The 17,078-nt window shown below is 36.6% G+C and overlaps 1 long non-coding RNA gene across 1 annotated transcript in view; it reads right to left on the bottom strand.

Annotated features, from left to right (window-relative positions):
• Positions 1-10,645, bottom strand: part of LOC102165580 — a 324,487-nt gene extending 313,842 nt beyond the window's left edge. The window contains exon 1 of the long non-coding RNA XR_002336020.1: positions 10,214-10,645. This is a non-coding gene — a long non-coding RNA (uncharacterized LOC102165580). The remainder of the gene's footprint in view (positions 1-10,213) is intronic.

Below are 17,078 nucleotides of genomic sequence, written 5' to 3'. Positions count from 1 at the left end.
CAACTAGTATCCATGAGGACATGGATTTAAGCCCTGGCCTTGCTCAGTGTCTTAATGGTCTGGCATTTGTATGAGCTGCAGTGTAGGTCACAAATGTGGCTCAGATCTGGCATTGCTGTGGCTATGGTATACGATGGCAGCAGCTACAGCTTCTATTCGACCCCCAGCCTGTGAAATTCCATATGCTATGGTTGCAATCCTAAGAATAGACCAAAAAAAAGGATATAATAAAACTGTCTAAAACAAAAGACAAATAATTTTAAAAGCAGAAATATAGAAAAAAAAAAAAAAACTCTCTCATAGAAGATAACCCTCTTAAGTCTGAGCAGATTAATCAGCAGAGACCCTCCAGGCCAGGAGAATATGGGATGATACAATCGCAATGCTAAAACGAAGAAACTGCTAACTAAGAATACTTTACCAAGCAAAACTATCCTTTAGAATTGAAAGCAAAATAAGAATTTCCCCAATTAAAAAAAATGCTGAGGGAATTCAATACTAACAAACTTGCCTTTCAAGAAATGCTGGGAGGAATTCTTCAAGTTGAAACAAAAGCATGCTAATTAACTACATGGAAATATATGAGAATATACAAAACAATGGTAAAGGCAAGCATATGGTAAAATTTGGAATACCCCAATATTGTAATGTGGTGGTATGATAACTAATTAACTTCAGCATAAAGTTTAAAGGACAAAAGTTTAATAAATAGTTATAGCTTCTACTATATATGAATGGATATACAATATAAAAAATGTGTGGTGACATCAAAAACATCAAAGGGGAACAGAAGGATAGGGGATTTGAATGCAACTGAAGTTACAATGTTAGTGTGAAATATATACATATGTGTATATATTTTATGTAAGTCTCATAGGAACCACAAAGTAAAAATATACAATAGATACACCAAAGATAAAAAAATATACAATAGATACACCAAAGATAAAGGGAAGGGAATCAAAGCACACCACTATGGAAAATCATAGATTTACAAAGGAAGAAAATAAATGAAACTGCAAAACAGCTAGAAAAAGAATAAAATGGCATTAGTAAGCCTATTTCTGTCAATAATTATTCTAAACATTAATGGATTTAATTCTCCAATCAAAAGGCATTGAGTAGATGGATAAACAATAATAATAATAATAATGATGATAATAATAATAAATAAGACCCAAACTTTGTATTGGATACAAGAAACTCACTTCAACTTTAAGAGCACATATAGCTCAAAGATAAAGGGTGGTAAATAGATATTTTCTGAAAGTAGAAAGCAAAAGAGATAAGGTATAGCTATACTCATATTAGACAATATAAACTTTAAGCCAAAAATAGTAACAAGAGACAAAGACGGTAATTATAAAAAAATGAGATTAATTTATCAAGAAAATGTATCATAAATATATATGCATTGAACACGACATCAACTAAATACACTATGCAAATATTAACAGATTTGAAAAGAGAAATTGACTAAAGTAAGATAACTTCAATACTCTAATTTCAGCAATGGATATATTATGCAGATGGAATATCTGCAAGGAACCTTAGTGAGTTTACACCAAACAGAACTAATAGGCCTATATAGAACACTTCATCCAACAGTAGCAGAATACATATTCTTCTCTGTCACACAAAGAACATTCTTCAGGACTGATCACAGGTCATAAACAAGTCTTAGAAAAATTAAGAAGACTGAGAACACACTAAGTATCTTTTCCAACCATAGTGTAAAACTAATCAGTAAGAGGAGAAAGCTGTAAATTTTACAAACACATAGAAATTAAACAGCATGCCACTGAATGTCAAATGAATCAAAGAAAAATAGAAAAGGGAAATCAAAAAATATTTTGAAACAAATGAAAATGGAAGTACAACATATCAAACTTATGGGACAATGAAAAAGCAGTTCTACAGGGAAATTTACAGCAATAAACACCTACATTATGAAACATGAAAGGTAACAAATTAACAACCTCACTTCACACTAAAAGGAACTAGGGAAAAAATGTCAGCAGAAAGAATGACATAATAAAGATTAGAGCACAAATACATGAAACAGAGACCAGAAAAATAATAGAAAAATCAACAAAACTAGACAGCTGGTTTTTTGAAAGGATAAGATTGACAAAACTTTAGCCAGACTAATTCAGAGAAAAAAATAAGAAGTGAAAGAGGTGACATTACAAGAGATACTACCAAAATTCAAAGGATCTTGAGAAACTATTATAAATAATTATACTCCAACAAACTTAATAACCTGAAAGAAATGAATAAATTACTAGAAACATACATTCTGTGTTCATGAAGACACAGAAATCATGAACAGGGTGTTTCCATTATGGTGCAGCATGTTAAGGACCTGACTTTATCTCTGCAGCTGCTTGGGTCACTGCTGTGATGTGGATTACATGGTGGGTTAAGGATTTGGCATTGCTACAGCTATGGCATAGGTTGCAGCTGTGGCTGGGATCAGATCCCTGGCCTGGGAACTTCCATATGCCACAGGTACAGCAGGGGGGAAAAAAAAAAGAAAGAAAATATGAACAGACAAATAATGTGTAAGGGAATGAATCCATAATCAAAAACCTTCTAACACAGAAAAGAAAACCATCTACTTTTCTAGTTTCACTGGTGAATTCTACCAAATATTTAAAAAAGCATTAGTGTCAATTCTTCAAATCCTTCTAAAAAAATCAAAAGTAAGGAACATATACAAATTAATTTTATGAGATTTATATTACCCTGATATTAAAGACAGATAAGGACACTAAAAGGAAACTACAGACCAATCTGCATGATATGAAAATAATTGTGAAAATTGAAAGCTATCTGATTTCAACAGCACATTAAAGGATAAAATGTCATAATAAAATGGGATGTAACTCTGAGATTCAAGACTGGTTCAGCAGTGACAAATCAATAAATATTTTTCACCACATTAATAGAATAAAAATAAAAATATGCTCATCTTAATATATGTAGAGAAAGCATTTGACAATATATAGTATCCCTTCATGATAAAAATGCTCACAAATTGGGTACAGAAGAAGCAAACTTCATCACTAAATGCCACATGTGACAAACCCAAAGCCAACATAACACTTAATAATGAAAGTTTCCAAAGCTTTTCCTCTAGTCAGGAGGAAGACAAAGTGCCTGTTTTCATCGTTTCTATTCAACATAGTATTGGATATTCTAGCCAGAGCAATCAGGCAAGTAAAGAAATAAAAGCCATCAAAGTAGGAAAGGAAGGGAGTTCATGCTCTGGTACAGTGGAATCTCACTGCAACAGCTCAGGTTGCTGAGGAGGTATGGTTCAATCCCTGACCCAAACCATGGGTTAAACATCTGGCTTTGCCACAGCTGCAGTTTGGATTCAATCCCTGGCCTGGGGACTTCCATATGCTGCAGGGTGGCCATAAGATTAAAAAATAAAAATAGGAAAGAAAGAAGTAAAATTATCTGAGTTTGTAGACAGAAAATCTCAACACTTCACTAAAAACATGTTCAGTAAAGTGGCAGGATACAAAATTAACATACTTAAAAAACAGTTTTCTTTCTATATGTTAAAAAGTTGACATTGTTCTTAAAAGCAATTTCCTTATTAAGACCAATTAAGCACAAACAACAAAAACAAAAGTGAATAACTGAGACTATATAAAACTAAAAAGCTTCTATAGATCAAAAGAAACAACCAATAAAATGAGAAGGCAACTTAAGGAATGAGAGAAAATACTTCCAAATCCTCTGATAAGGAGGTAATATAAATATATTACACAAAGAACTCACATAACAACAGCATCAAATAGCCTGGTTAAAACATGGGTAGGGGAACCAAATAGTTTTCTAAAGATGCCATACAGATACAAGGAAAGGTGCTCAGCATCAGTAATCATCAAGGAAATGCAAATCAAAACTACAATGAAATATCACATCAAACCTGTCAGAATGGCTACTAACAAAGAGGTAAGAAATAATATGTTGATAAGCGTATGGAGAAAAGTGAAGACTTGTGGAATGATAGTAGGAATGCAAACTGGTACAGTCACTATGGAAAACAGTAAGATGGATCCTGAAAAACTTTAAAATAGAAATATCAAACAACCCAGCAATCCCACTTCTGAGTAGATATTCAAAAGAACTGAAATCAGGGTCTCAGAGAGTTGTCTGTATTATAGGTTTCAAGTCCCCTTCAAGGGTTAGGGTTAGGGTTAGACACAGCCTCTGGCCATGTCTCACTGTAATGCCCCTTCCTCGACCTTGATCAGCCTGGGCTGCTCACTCCCTGCTAGAGAAGGAATGTCACCCATTCTTCATCCCACTTCTATATAACCTGTTCCCCACACAAATAAGGTATACTTCCCAGGACCAATCAGAAGATCAAATTGGAGCAACAACAACAACAACAAAAGACAAAAAGACAAAAAAAAAAAAAAAAAAAAAAACAAGGAGTTCCCGTCGTGGCGCAGTGGTTAACGAATCCGACTAGGAACCATGAGGTTGCGGGTTCGGTCCCTGCCCTTGCTCAGTGGGTTAAGGATCCGGCGTTGCCGTGAGCTGTGGTGTAGGTTGCAGACGCGGCTCGGATCCCGCGTTGCTGTGGCTCTGGTGTAGGCCGGTGGCTACAGCTCCGATTCAACCCCTAGCCTGGGAACCTCCATATGCCGCGGGAGCGGCCCAAGAAATAGCAACAACAACAACAACAAAAGACAAAAAGACAAAAAAAAAAAAAAAAAAAAAAAAAAAAAAAGAAGATCAAATTGGGTCTCCATTCAGTTCGCATTGTGGGATATAAAGACTTGCAGAGTCAGGCCCTCCTTTTAATCTGCATGCATGTGAGTCTTCTCTCTCCCTTTCTGAAAATGTACTTTCACTTTAATAAATTTGTAAAACGTCTGCCATTCCAAGCTTTGTTATCGTGAGACAGAGAGGAAACTGTGACGGTATCATCTGTACCCCTATTCTCACAATAGCCAAGATGTGAAAATAATATGCTTGTCAATGAATGATTGACTAAAGATGTGTCAAATATATACAAAATGGAATATTATCAAGCCCTGAGAAAAGAAAATCTTTCAATTTGTGACAACTTGAATGAAATGTGAGGGGATTATGCTAATTAAATGTCAGATAAAAATAAATACTGTATAATATCACATATGTTATATGTTTGGCTGAAAAACCAAACTCAGAGAAACATAGAGTGGTGATTCCCAGGGATGAGCATGGGTGGAAATGGGAAAATACTGTTTCAAGTTAAAAACTTCCACTTATAGGTTCAGTTTTGCTATTTAATGTACATGTTGTGGTTAAAAATAATAATACTGTGTATTATATACTTGAATGTGGCTAAGACGTAAATCTTAAGTGTTCTCACTACAAAAAAGAAATTGTAATTATATGATGGAATGGAAGTGCTAGGTAGTATTTTGATGGTAATTATTTTACAATAATATAATCTATCAAATCAATTTGTACACTTTGTTACATGTCAATTATACCTCAAAACTGGCAAAAAAAAAAAAAAATTCTACCCCCAACTGAGTCAGCCTACAGAACAAACTAGTAATTATTCAAAGTGATTTTGTTATATATCAATAGATAAAACAGTATTTACCATGACCTATAAAACTTTACCTGATGTGGTCCCTGTTTCCATGAGTTCATCTCCTTCCACTGTTCTCTCTCATCCTGTTTCAGCTATGTTGACCCCTTAGTATTCCTTGGACTTGCCTAGCATATTCTTACCTCAGGACCTCTGAAGTTCTCTGCTAATTATAATGCTGTTATTTCATACAGTTATTTGTACAGCTAGCTTCTTCATTCCCTTTATTGATCTGTTCAGATGTCTTTTTTTTTTTGTCTTTTTGTCTTCTTCTAGGGCCGCACGTGTGGCATACGGAGGTTCCCAGGCTAGGGGTCTAATTGGAGCTGTAGCCACCAGCCTACGCCAGAGCCACAGCAACGCAGGATCTGAGCCACATCTGCAACCTACACCACAGCTCATGACAACGCCGGATCCTTAACCCACTGAATAAGGCCAGGGATAGAACCCACAACCTCTGGTTCCTAGTCAGATTCGTTAACCACTGAGCCACTACGGGAACTCCCAGATGTCATCTTATTAAATAATTTTTCCTTGGCCATCCTTAAGAAAAAGTAGGCCCACTCTCCTCAGCACTTATTTTGCTTCTTAATTTAATTTATTCTTTTTTTGTAGCATTTATTATTGTATCCCACACTTTGCTTTTATGTGCTTGTTTCAATTATTTATCTTCACAAAACCACTTTCCCAAATTTTTACTGCTATATAACTCCAGCACCTAAAATAGTGGCTAGCAGATCAATAATTTTTTATGAGTAAATTAATAAATGAATAGGTGATGTATTGATAAATGAATGGGTAAATGACTATGAATGGGTAAATGACTATGAACCCCATAGGAAAAAAACTACCAAGATTTCTGTTTTTGCCTAACTATATATACATAAGAGCAGAAATTATTTACTTAGAGAATGCAAATGGAGGAACCCAGGTTTGGGAAAAGGATTACTTCCCATACATGCAGAATATAAGTATCTTTTAGGATATGTAATCATAAGTTGACAAGGGGAAATAAGTGTTTCAGAGGAGACCTCTTCGCAAGGGTAAAGTCTAGGATGTTCTATACAGAGGCAACACATAGATGTGGAGATTTAAGGCATTGCCATGGATAATTTTTATATGGGTGGCATCTTAGTCCATTCAGGCTTCTATAGCAAGAATACCATTAACCAGCTCGTTTATCAACAGGAGAAATTTATTTCTCACAGTTCTGGAGGCTGGGAAATCTAAGATCAAGTCACAAGCAGTTTAATATCTCGTGGGGGGTCAGCTATCATGGAAAGTCATCTTCTAGCTGTGTCCTCACATGGGAGAGGAGGGTGAGCTGACTCACAAAAGTCTGTCTGTCTCTCTCTTTTTTTTTTTTTTCAGGGCTGCACCCACAGTATATGGAGGTTCCCAGGCTAGGGGTCAAATTGGAGCCACAGCAACACCAGATCCAAGTCGCATCTGCAAACTTCACCACAGCTAATAGCAATGCAGGATCCTTAACCCACTGAGTGAGGCCATGGATCAGACCTGCAGCCTCATGAATACTAGTCAGATTCCTTTCCACTGAACCACCAAAGGAACTCCAAGTCACCTATATAAAAGCACTGATGCCATTTTTGAGGGCTCTGCCCTCATGGCCTAATCGCTTCCCAAAGGCCCTACCTCCAAACACCACCACTGTGGGGATTTAGTTTCAACATAGGAGTTCTGGGGGGACATGTTCAAATGCAGTAGGAAAACACAGTATTATGAGAAGGCCTAGAATGGAATATGAAGAGGAACAAGTTTAAATTATGGGGGAACATAAAGAGCGAGAAATTAAGCCAAGAGAAAAAGAAGTCTTGAAAGTAGAAGTAAAACCATGAGAAGCTGCATGATTTAATCAAAAGTCAAATAATAAATGTGATTATTTTGAAGTGCAGGGGTCCTTACTCATGTTTAATATTCTTTTATAAACAGACAAGTTAAATATATAACTTCACTGACATTTGATTAATAATGATGCCTGTCAACAGCAAGGATTAGCATAGCTTAAGACTTAGAAAAGATAAAAGTTAATTGGAAAGAGAATGTGAAGAAATGGTGGCCATTAGCTTTCCTGGAAGCCTACTTCAAATTATTCAACGAGCAAGGAAAAAAGATTAGGTGACTACTTCAAATTATTCAACGCACAAGGAAAAAAGATTAGGTGATCAAAAAGCAAAATGAAGTAATTGGTCATTGGGTGAGAGATACCGATACTAGGAGGCTCTAAACAGATTGGAAGGGGTTTTCAAAATCAAAATCGTAAAGAATATGTTTGTAATGGGTAAGCCATTAGATCCAGAGAGATTAACTGAAGGAGTAGATTGTTTCTATGTATAGAAATATACACATCTAGACCCATATCCAGAGCTCTAAAAGCTTGATTTACCTACAGGTGCCTCCAGTGCCAGGCAATTAGTTGAAACCAAAAATCAATTTGCTAAGAGCTGGGCTTTGACTCAAAAAGTCACAAGTTCTGGCTTGACAGTTGTAGCTGCATTCACTCTGTTGCTAGAAAAACCAGGAGAAACAAAAAATGATTCAAGATGCTGCCAAGGTCCTGTCCTTTACAAAAACAGAGTCCTCATCCGTTTGTTGTTGTTACTACTTTTTGTTCAGTCAATATTTTTGTGTTCTTATGTGGAGGGAACTCTTCTTTCTTTTGAGAAGCCAAAACAAATGTTCTTGAAAGGTGTTATTTTAGATTTGTTTTTTCTGTTTTATGTGATAATAGTCCATTTTGTCATGATTTTTTTTTCTTACTGTGCTTTCTGACTTTCAGTATTCTAGGGATTTTTTTTATCAGAGAAGCAAAATACACAGTATAAAATTGCATTACCAAGGATAAAAAGTTACTAAGGAAAGTTCTTATTGTAACATTTCATAGGAAGTTTATTGACGGCCAAAAGCTTTTAAGGATGCCATGATTTTTCTGGACTTCAGTTCAAAACTGTTAGATAAGGCTCAAAGAATCAGAAAAAAAAGAAAAAAGCCTATAATTATACAGCTCTTGATCAGCATTCCTTTAATACAAAGTTCTTAGTTCCCTTAGACAATAAAGTGGTTCAGGACTTAGATATTAAAGTGGTTCTAGATGTAAGATATTATAGTAGTTAGATATTAAAGCAGTTCTAGTACCAATTACATACAATGTAATTGCATATTGCTATTGTAGTTGTACTTAGATTTTAAAATGGTTCTAGTACCAATTACATACAATGTGTGTGAAGGTATGAGCTTTCCCCCCACCTAGCAACACCTACAATTCAATTAAATTCTGACACTATTTGCCCTGAGGTAGCATTGGATTCCACAGACAAAGAACTGCATCCCAACAGATAATCCTTCACTTCAAACTCCAACCACAAGCCCAGGTTGTTACCTATACTTCTGATTGGCTGGCTATAAATCACAGATGGCCATGGCCCTCTCCTTGGGTTCCCCTCTGTGAGCTCACACATCTCAGGAAATCTGTTTACTTACTAGACTATTGGTTTATTACTAAGGATATTAAAGGGTATGAATCCACAAGATAAGAGTGATACAAAGGGGGAGGTCCTGAACAGGTTCCCTTCTGTGGACCCACACATCTCAGGAAATCTGTTTACTCCCTAGATTATCAGTTTATTACTAAGGATATTAAAGGGTATGAATCAACAGTAAGATGGAGCAATACATAGAGTAAGATCCTGAACAAAAGAGCTCCTGTCCTCGTGGAATGTGGTGTTCAGAAAGGTGGCACGTGGAAACATTCTATTTCCCCAACTTCAAAGCTCTCAGAAACCCATATATAACTCAGGAGCATCTAGATGGAAGAAATGAAGGCAAAGTTATGGGGAAAGGAAACCGAGTTTCTATTACTCTTCCCCAGCAAGCCACTCTCCCTGTTTTATCTCTACAGTTTCACCAACCCAGAAGCTCTCTCAGACCTCTGCTTTAGGATTTTCTGTGAAGGCTTCACCACATAGGCATGACTGATTAAATCTTTGGCCCTCGGCCAATGATTCAACCCCCAACCCTCTTCCCTCCTTTGAGGAGGTCTTGGGACTAAATATTCCAGGCTCTAATCACCCTTAAGTGGGGTCCAAATGTCACCTCATTGACATAACAAAAAAGTGTTCTCCTCTCATTTAGACAATCTGAAGTGTTTCAGGAGCTGTGAGCCAGGAACTGTGGGTAGAGACCATATACATGTGAAAAATAAATATCCAGTCATCTGAATGACAAAATACATATTTCTTATAAATCATAGATGCCAAATGATTTCTACTGCTTAGTAATTAATGTCTAGACAAAAAGATATAGTGGAAGTAACATGAATTAGGGGATTAGATGGACCCAGATCAGCACACTATAGCCACCACACACTGGATATGTTCCCAAGGGACTGTTATTTAACTTCCAGTTTTCTCAGTTATAAAAGGGAATTAGTATTGCATATCCTCTAATCCTTAAGATTAACAGCAATTTATCAAATGCTTAGCATAGTACCTACCATGCAGTGCTCAGTTTTTATTCTTAAAAATCATTGTGACCCAATATACCAATCACATTTATGATTACAAATAAATAACCATTCATACTTACATTTTATGGCAATGTCTTATTTCTTAAAGTCTTCAAATGTTGCTTTTATATGCAAGACCATGGAAATCTGCGTTAAGATGAGAATCGGTGAGACATACAGTTTTCTTTGAGAGATGAAGGTCATTGGTTTTTCTTTAAACATGGATTCAGGGGAAGCATCTCCAAGGCAGAAACGACTCCACTGCTTTTTCCTCTGCTTTGAGTTTCAAGGAAGACAGGTCTATAGTACAGAAGTATGTGCACCACAGGGTTGGTTTGGCAGGCGAGACACTTGCTATTTCTGAAGCATGTATGTTACTTTCTGTTTCTAACACACCAGAGGCTCTTCTCATTGCCAAAATTTCTCCTTTGTGGAGCTCCATAGGAAACTGATGTAGTCCAGGCTCAAAAGACATTACATAAAATGCTATGAAGCTGCCATTGATTTCACATCTCCACTGGAGGAAAAAAAAAATGTTACAGAATGTCAGGCCAGTCTTAAAAAGTTATGCTTATGCTATTACAAAGGGTTGAGATTTCAACTTTTAAAATAGCCTTCTAGGTATGGTACCTCTGTGAGAGAATAAAAGATGCCATTGAAGAAAGGCTAGTCATTCTTGCTTGTTTTTCTAATCCCTTTATACATTGCCTAAAACATAGTGTCATGCTGTTGTGAAGCCTGGCTGGATGTGGTTTCATTTAATGGTTTCTCATTAAACACCCCAATCTCAAGAAAAAAGAATGAATGGGCTTCCATTTTTGAAACAAACAAGTAAAAAACACAATTGGAAACACATTCATTTTTGCTATCCACTTATAAAAAAAGCCTGGAAAGCAACACAAACTGTGGAAGTCGCTAGAGGTTAACTGTGAAGACATTTTAGTATTCATGAGACAGATCTTATGAAAGCAGCATGTAAAAGTTTATGAACTGTTTACTGTGGCCTTTTTCCTCCAATTAATAGTACACTGTGTAGATGTCTTTTGTATTAGCTGGGGTACATGAAGAGTTACTATAAGAAAAAATACCCCCAAAATGTTGAGTGTTAAATGAGATAGACATTTATTTCTCCTGGAAAACTCCATGGTTAGTAGGCTATAGTGGCAGAGGTGGGTGGAAACATGATATCATGCAGGGTCAAATAGCCCTTCTAGCTTCTCCTCTGCCTTTGCCCAATCTGTTGGATGTTCTGTACGGTCGAAACTGAAAGCCTCTAGGACTCATTCCCATAACACAGGCTGGACAAAAGGAATCAGAGAGCAAATGTACATATACATAAAAGTTATCTTTTTAGCGGGGGGTTAAACTTGCTACCCCAGAATGTCTCTTCAGCATGCAGCCCATTTCAAGCTGAAAACAATCAAATCCCAAAAGACTCAGACACCATGACCTTCCTTCTAACCACTAAAAGAATGTAAATAGAGATCCTATTTTATTTATTTATTTAGCTTTCTTTTTCATTTAGGGCCACATCTGCAGCGAATGGAAGCTCCCTGGCTACGGATCAAATCGGAGCTAAAACTGCCAGCCTATGCCACAGTCACAGCAATGTGGGATGCTGTTTTAGAAAGAGAGCCATCACCATCACAGATAACTATAACATCACAGATAACTATGAACTAGGTGTGTAGACAGGAAGGAAACTGGCAAAGTCTATCTGTTCAAACACCTCTCTGTCTAGCAAACTTGTTTACCAAACATTTCCATCTCCTTGGAGTTTCCATCATGGTGCAGCAGAAACGAATCTGACTAGGAAGCATGAGGTTGCGGGTTCGATCCCTGGCCTCGCTCAGTGGGTTAAGGATCTGGCATTGCCATGAGCTGTGGTGTAGGTTGCAGACGTGGCTCGGATCTGGCATGGCTGTGGCTGTGGTGTAGGCCAGCAGCTACAGCTCCAATTAGACCCCTAGCCTGGGAACCTCCATATGCCGCAGGTGTGGCCCTAAAAAGACAAAAAAAAAAAAAAAAAAAAAGACAAAAAGAAAATTTCCATTTCCATCTTCATGTGAAATATCTTTCTCTGCTGTGAAGTCCCAAATCACTACCCCCAACATCCTCATTTGTCTTTAGCTGAAGATGGTATTAATATGAGGGCTTCAGTCATCCTTTTAAGTTATTCAGTTTTCCTGGGTCTCTCCTATATATTATACATGTTATTAAATTTTTTGATTAATCTTATTAATCTGCCTTACTATATCCAACTACAGTCTTATGAAGCAGAACAGACATCCAAAAATAAATCAGAAAAAGATTCTAATACCACTAATATACCATACTCAATAGTAATCTTAGGCCAGAAGAGTTGTCAAGAAGACAATAAGAAAAGACTGTGACAGTATGTATGACTTTGACAAACCGTGAGAACTAGAAGTTAAAATGAAGACAAAAAATAGGCAGCTTTTCCTCAAGTACAAAGAAGTTATCATTTTCTCCTATCAGAACTGTAAGTTCTGTCCTCAATCTTTATATATAATATATATATATATTTTTTAGGGCCACACCAACGGTATATGGAGGTTTCCAGGGTAGGTGTCGAATCAGAACTGTAGCCACTGACCTACTCTATAGCCACAGCAATGCCAGATCCAAGTCGTGTCTACAACCTATACCACAGCTCACGGCAACACCAGATCCTTAACCCACTGAACAAGGCCAGGGATCAAACCCCCTTCCTCATGGACACTAGTCAGGTTTGTTAACTGCTAAGCCACAATGGGAACTTCCTGCCCCAACCTTTGAGAACAGCTCTTTACTTACTGGCATTGAGAAATTGCCAACATCACTGTAAGAAGTGTGCATAGGCAGTACTTCTTTATTTCCCAAAATGCTTACATATCTTACAGAAAGTACTGTGGCAAGTGCTGAGTATAAGCTTAGCATGCCAAGAATGTAGGTGCTTGTGAATTATGGTGTTAAAATGATACATTTAAACTACATACTACTCTCTAGTTTAATCAAAAATATAAAAAGGAGAAAATGAGACTTAAGGCCAGCAAATCACATCAAATGACACTAAAAAAAGGTACAAGTTGTCCTACAAAAAATAATTTTATGCATCAACCTAACCATCTTATTGAAAATTTGGAAGGAAGAAGTTGCTCAAACATGGATGGAGGGACAAAGCACAGGAAACTACTTTTGCACTAGACTGAGATCCTGAACTTAAAAGCAAAAATAAAAACATCAACAGGCCTGTGAATGGAAATTATAGAAAAGGGGATAATGCCATGATGTGTATGAGGACATTCTTATCTTTGAATAGAAATCTCTATAAATATGATTTGGGAGCACCTTGAAACAAGAACAGAGATACAATGAGGGATGACTATTCAAAGGGAAGGGGAGTGAAGGAAGAAGGCAAACTTAAAATATAAAATGAACACTAACATCTTTTTTGGAAGCAATACAAGTTAGAGGTGAGTAGTTTTTTATTTTTGGATAATACATTCAGTAATTTTATTCATAATGAACAGGAAAGTTTAAATTGAGAAGGAAATATATAAACGATTAAGAAAATGATAGATATTCTATTTAAGATGATAGAAATTCTAAGAATAATGAGTTTTCAGTTGAAGAAATAATGAATAATGAGAAGAAAGCTAATAATAACAAATAATATTCAGTAATCTAAATGATTAATACATATATTGATTAACCACTAATGTATACAATATCATACTTATTCTGGGAACACTGAGCAGGTAAAACTCAGGCCCTGCACCACTGGAAAACAATCAGATTTTATAGGAAGTGGGTCACGCATTGAGTTCTATAGGTTCGGGATGGTGGTTGAGATCATGGTATAAAATTGAACTTTCTCCTTGGGGCTGTCGTTGTCCTTGGAAAGTTAACCACTTCATGGGCTTGGTTGTTTTTCCTGTAGAGGTCTGATCAAGTGGAGACTGCAGGTCTGGGTATGGGTGGGTCACTGAGTCATGTGGACTTATTCTTTTCTAGGCCTTCCTTTTAGTTTCCATCTAAGAATATGTATGATTGACACCTACTATTATCTAATTTAATCTTCAGGAAACTCTTGAAAAATACAGTCTTACATCTGTTTAACAACTGATGAGAGAAGGCTTGCAGACTATTTTAAATAACTTGCCTCAGAATTAATAAGAAGCAGATGTTACAAAGCCAGCATTTCCACTTTGTAGAGACAATGTACTTTATATTTGCTTCCATGGATTGAAGAAAAATCTGTCTAAAATCTAAAAGGTTTTGGTGTTTTACAGGGGGAAAAAATTACTAAAACTGTTCCCTTTTGAGATATGGGGGGAGATGTTTGAATTTAAACAAGTGAAAAAAAAAAATCCTGATTGCATATGTTAAGAAAAAAAATGATTTAGCTTAAAAATAATAAAAATTAACAACTTCGACAACTCATTTCAGAATTCTATAGCCTGACATGGAGCATCTGATGACACTGGAATTTTGCTGGAGAACGCTTAGGATTGAATTGTCATTTACACTTAGAAGCCTCAGAGAAAAATGTTCGCTTTCACAGGGACTCTAGAAATGCTCTTGCCTTTGTATGAAGATTATTTAAAGAGCTAATCTAACCGACAAAATATCAGTAAAAATAAAGTATCTGAGTGGAGTACAGAATAGGCTTAAAGCAGTAGAATGAGAGCATGAATTAAGGTGAGTTACCTCTCCAACATTTAAAGTCAATGACAGGTAGTTAACCTGCTCTGGTTTATAGGCTTATCTCAGGTTCTCCCAGATTAGAATTTTCAAAGTTTTTCTTGTTCTATTGTGGTAGTTTAGCCACAGGCTCAAAGTAAAAGTTCAATAAATATATGTTTGCAGAATATTATTAGTCATGCATTACAGATCCCTGAGTACAAGGCTCTCAAATAGCAATATTAATTTCTCTTTTCCTTTGAATGACTCTAAGGAAAATTCTGGAACTTGCCAAAGAATGCATCATTTACTAACAATGGTTTCAAATCACCAGGATGCCTTAATTCACATGGGGGCTTTTCAATGCTGTTTGATACATATCAAGATCCCTTGAAGTCAATGGATGAGACCTCTGAAAACCACTCTTCCTGAAACAATTATCTTTGACGTGGGTGTGGAAATTTCAGAAACTACAGGTGGTCTCCATTAGTCCATCTTGATCATTTTCATCCCAGCTGCCATGAGGTGCCCGCTGTTGTTTGGTGAGAGGTGATAGTGGACAGAAGGAATGAAATTAAACAATGTATATGAAGTGCGAGGTAAAACTCTGTGTTTATGTCTAAAATTGTGCTCCTTGGTACTCAGCATGAGAACTATAAAGGCCCTGTGTCATTGACAGACACCAAAACCACAGACATTTCCTAAAATTCTTTAGCTATATTGATGTCTAATACTGAAAATTAATTTTAAACCCTTCATATAGTAAATAAAATTTGAATACAATATGATTTTTATAATCTAGGCCTATGGTTGAGTATATTAACTTATACTTAGAAATAAGGAAGGTACTAAAAAAAGAAAGTAGGCTAAGTATATTATTTTGAAAGGTGTAAACTTACGTTGTGTTTGTTCATTACACTTATGTAATCATGCATTTAGTGTACTGAAAGGCACCTAAGATAGATAGCTTTCAAAGTAACATTTTACTTCCCTGCATCTACAGAAAACACAAGAAAACAAAGCATAGTTTCTGTAGTCAAAAGAAAGCATAAAAAATAGGGTAAAATGAATAAGATTGCCAAACAATTGTTAGATATTAAATAATAAATACACACAAATTGACAGTGTTGAATTTTATCCCAGCCCTGTACTCCTAGCAATGGTTAAGAAATGCTCCACAATTTTATGTTCCAGAAAATGCTTTATAGCAAAGAACCATTTTCCCCATATGACTTAGAAAACACTCATGTAAGACCCCTTGTTTATCTATGGCAAGAACAGCAGCAGACCTTTCAAATTCCCATTCTCTATCTCATATATGATTAGCTGAATTATTTGGCCATCCCATCACCCCCAGTCTAGCCAAACGCAGAGAGAAACATTCACTGATTGACTGAGATTCCTGATTATAAAACAATCCCAGCTGTAAAGTCGCCCCAAATCTAATTTTCTCACCCTTCCTGTAAAAGTCTAAGGCAAAGCCACACTCTAAAACACTGGATAATGTTCAGATCTGAGGTACTAATCCCATTGCAGGAGCCAGAATAAAATTTCCCAAGGTGTTTGTTTTTCATCTTTGATAGTTTGCTGGCATAACTTGCACTGCACCAAAAACACCCAGCCCCCCACCCCCATCTTCTGCACTCAGGTACTGTGGCCTCTGGGCCCTACCCTCCACAATTCAGGGAACTCACAGTGAGTGCAGTTCTTGATACCTGTATTCCAGACATTTGATGGCAACACAGTAAAAATTTAATATCAATTCATTTTCAGCGCTCTTTTGGCTTGGTTTGGTTGCCAGTGTTTTTTAAACATGTAATAAGAGAAATTCCAATTCACTTTTTAACAGCCTTCAACATCCCTGTGAATTACACATATCGCCACTATAGAAACAATCCAATTGATTAGTTTGTTTGGCACAATTTTGCCCAGGATTACTTCTCTCACCTCCAGTGGATGCCTCCTGCTCCTCCTTCACCTCCAGGACCCCAGCAAACTCACTCCTCTACCTCACAAACTCTCCATACATACGATTCCCAGTACTTTTTCCTTACCCTTTCCGTCCTATTTTAAGTTTCCTGTGTTTGCTTTTAGCCCCAATCACTCTTCATTACACTTCCCTGGCTCCATTATAACCCTCTGCTTCCCATTTCTTCATCCAACACCTGTTCCTGGCTTTTCCTCAAGAGTGATGAACAGTCTTACACCCACCTGAATACCTTAAACTTTGGTCTGATTAGATTTTCATGATACTGTTGA

Source organism: Sus scrofa, chromosome 1 (assembly GCF_000003025.6).
Source record: "Sus scrofa isolate TJ Tabasco breed Duroc chromosome 1, Sscrofa11.1, whole genome shotgun sequence".
Lineage (NCBI taxonomy): Eukaryota > Metazoa > Chordata > Mammalia > Artiodactyla > Suidae > Sus > Sus scrofa.
This window is presented reverse-complemented; position numbering and strand designations above follow the sequence as displayed.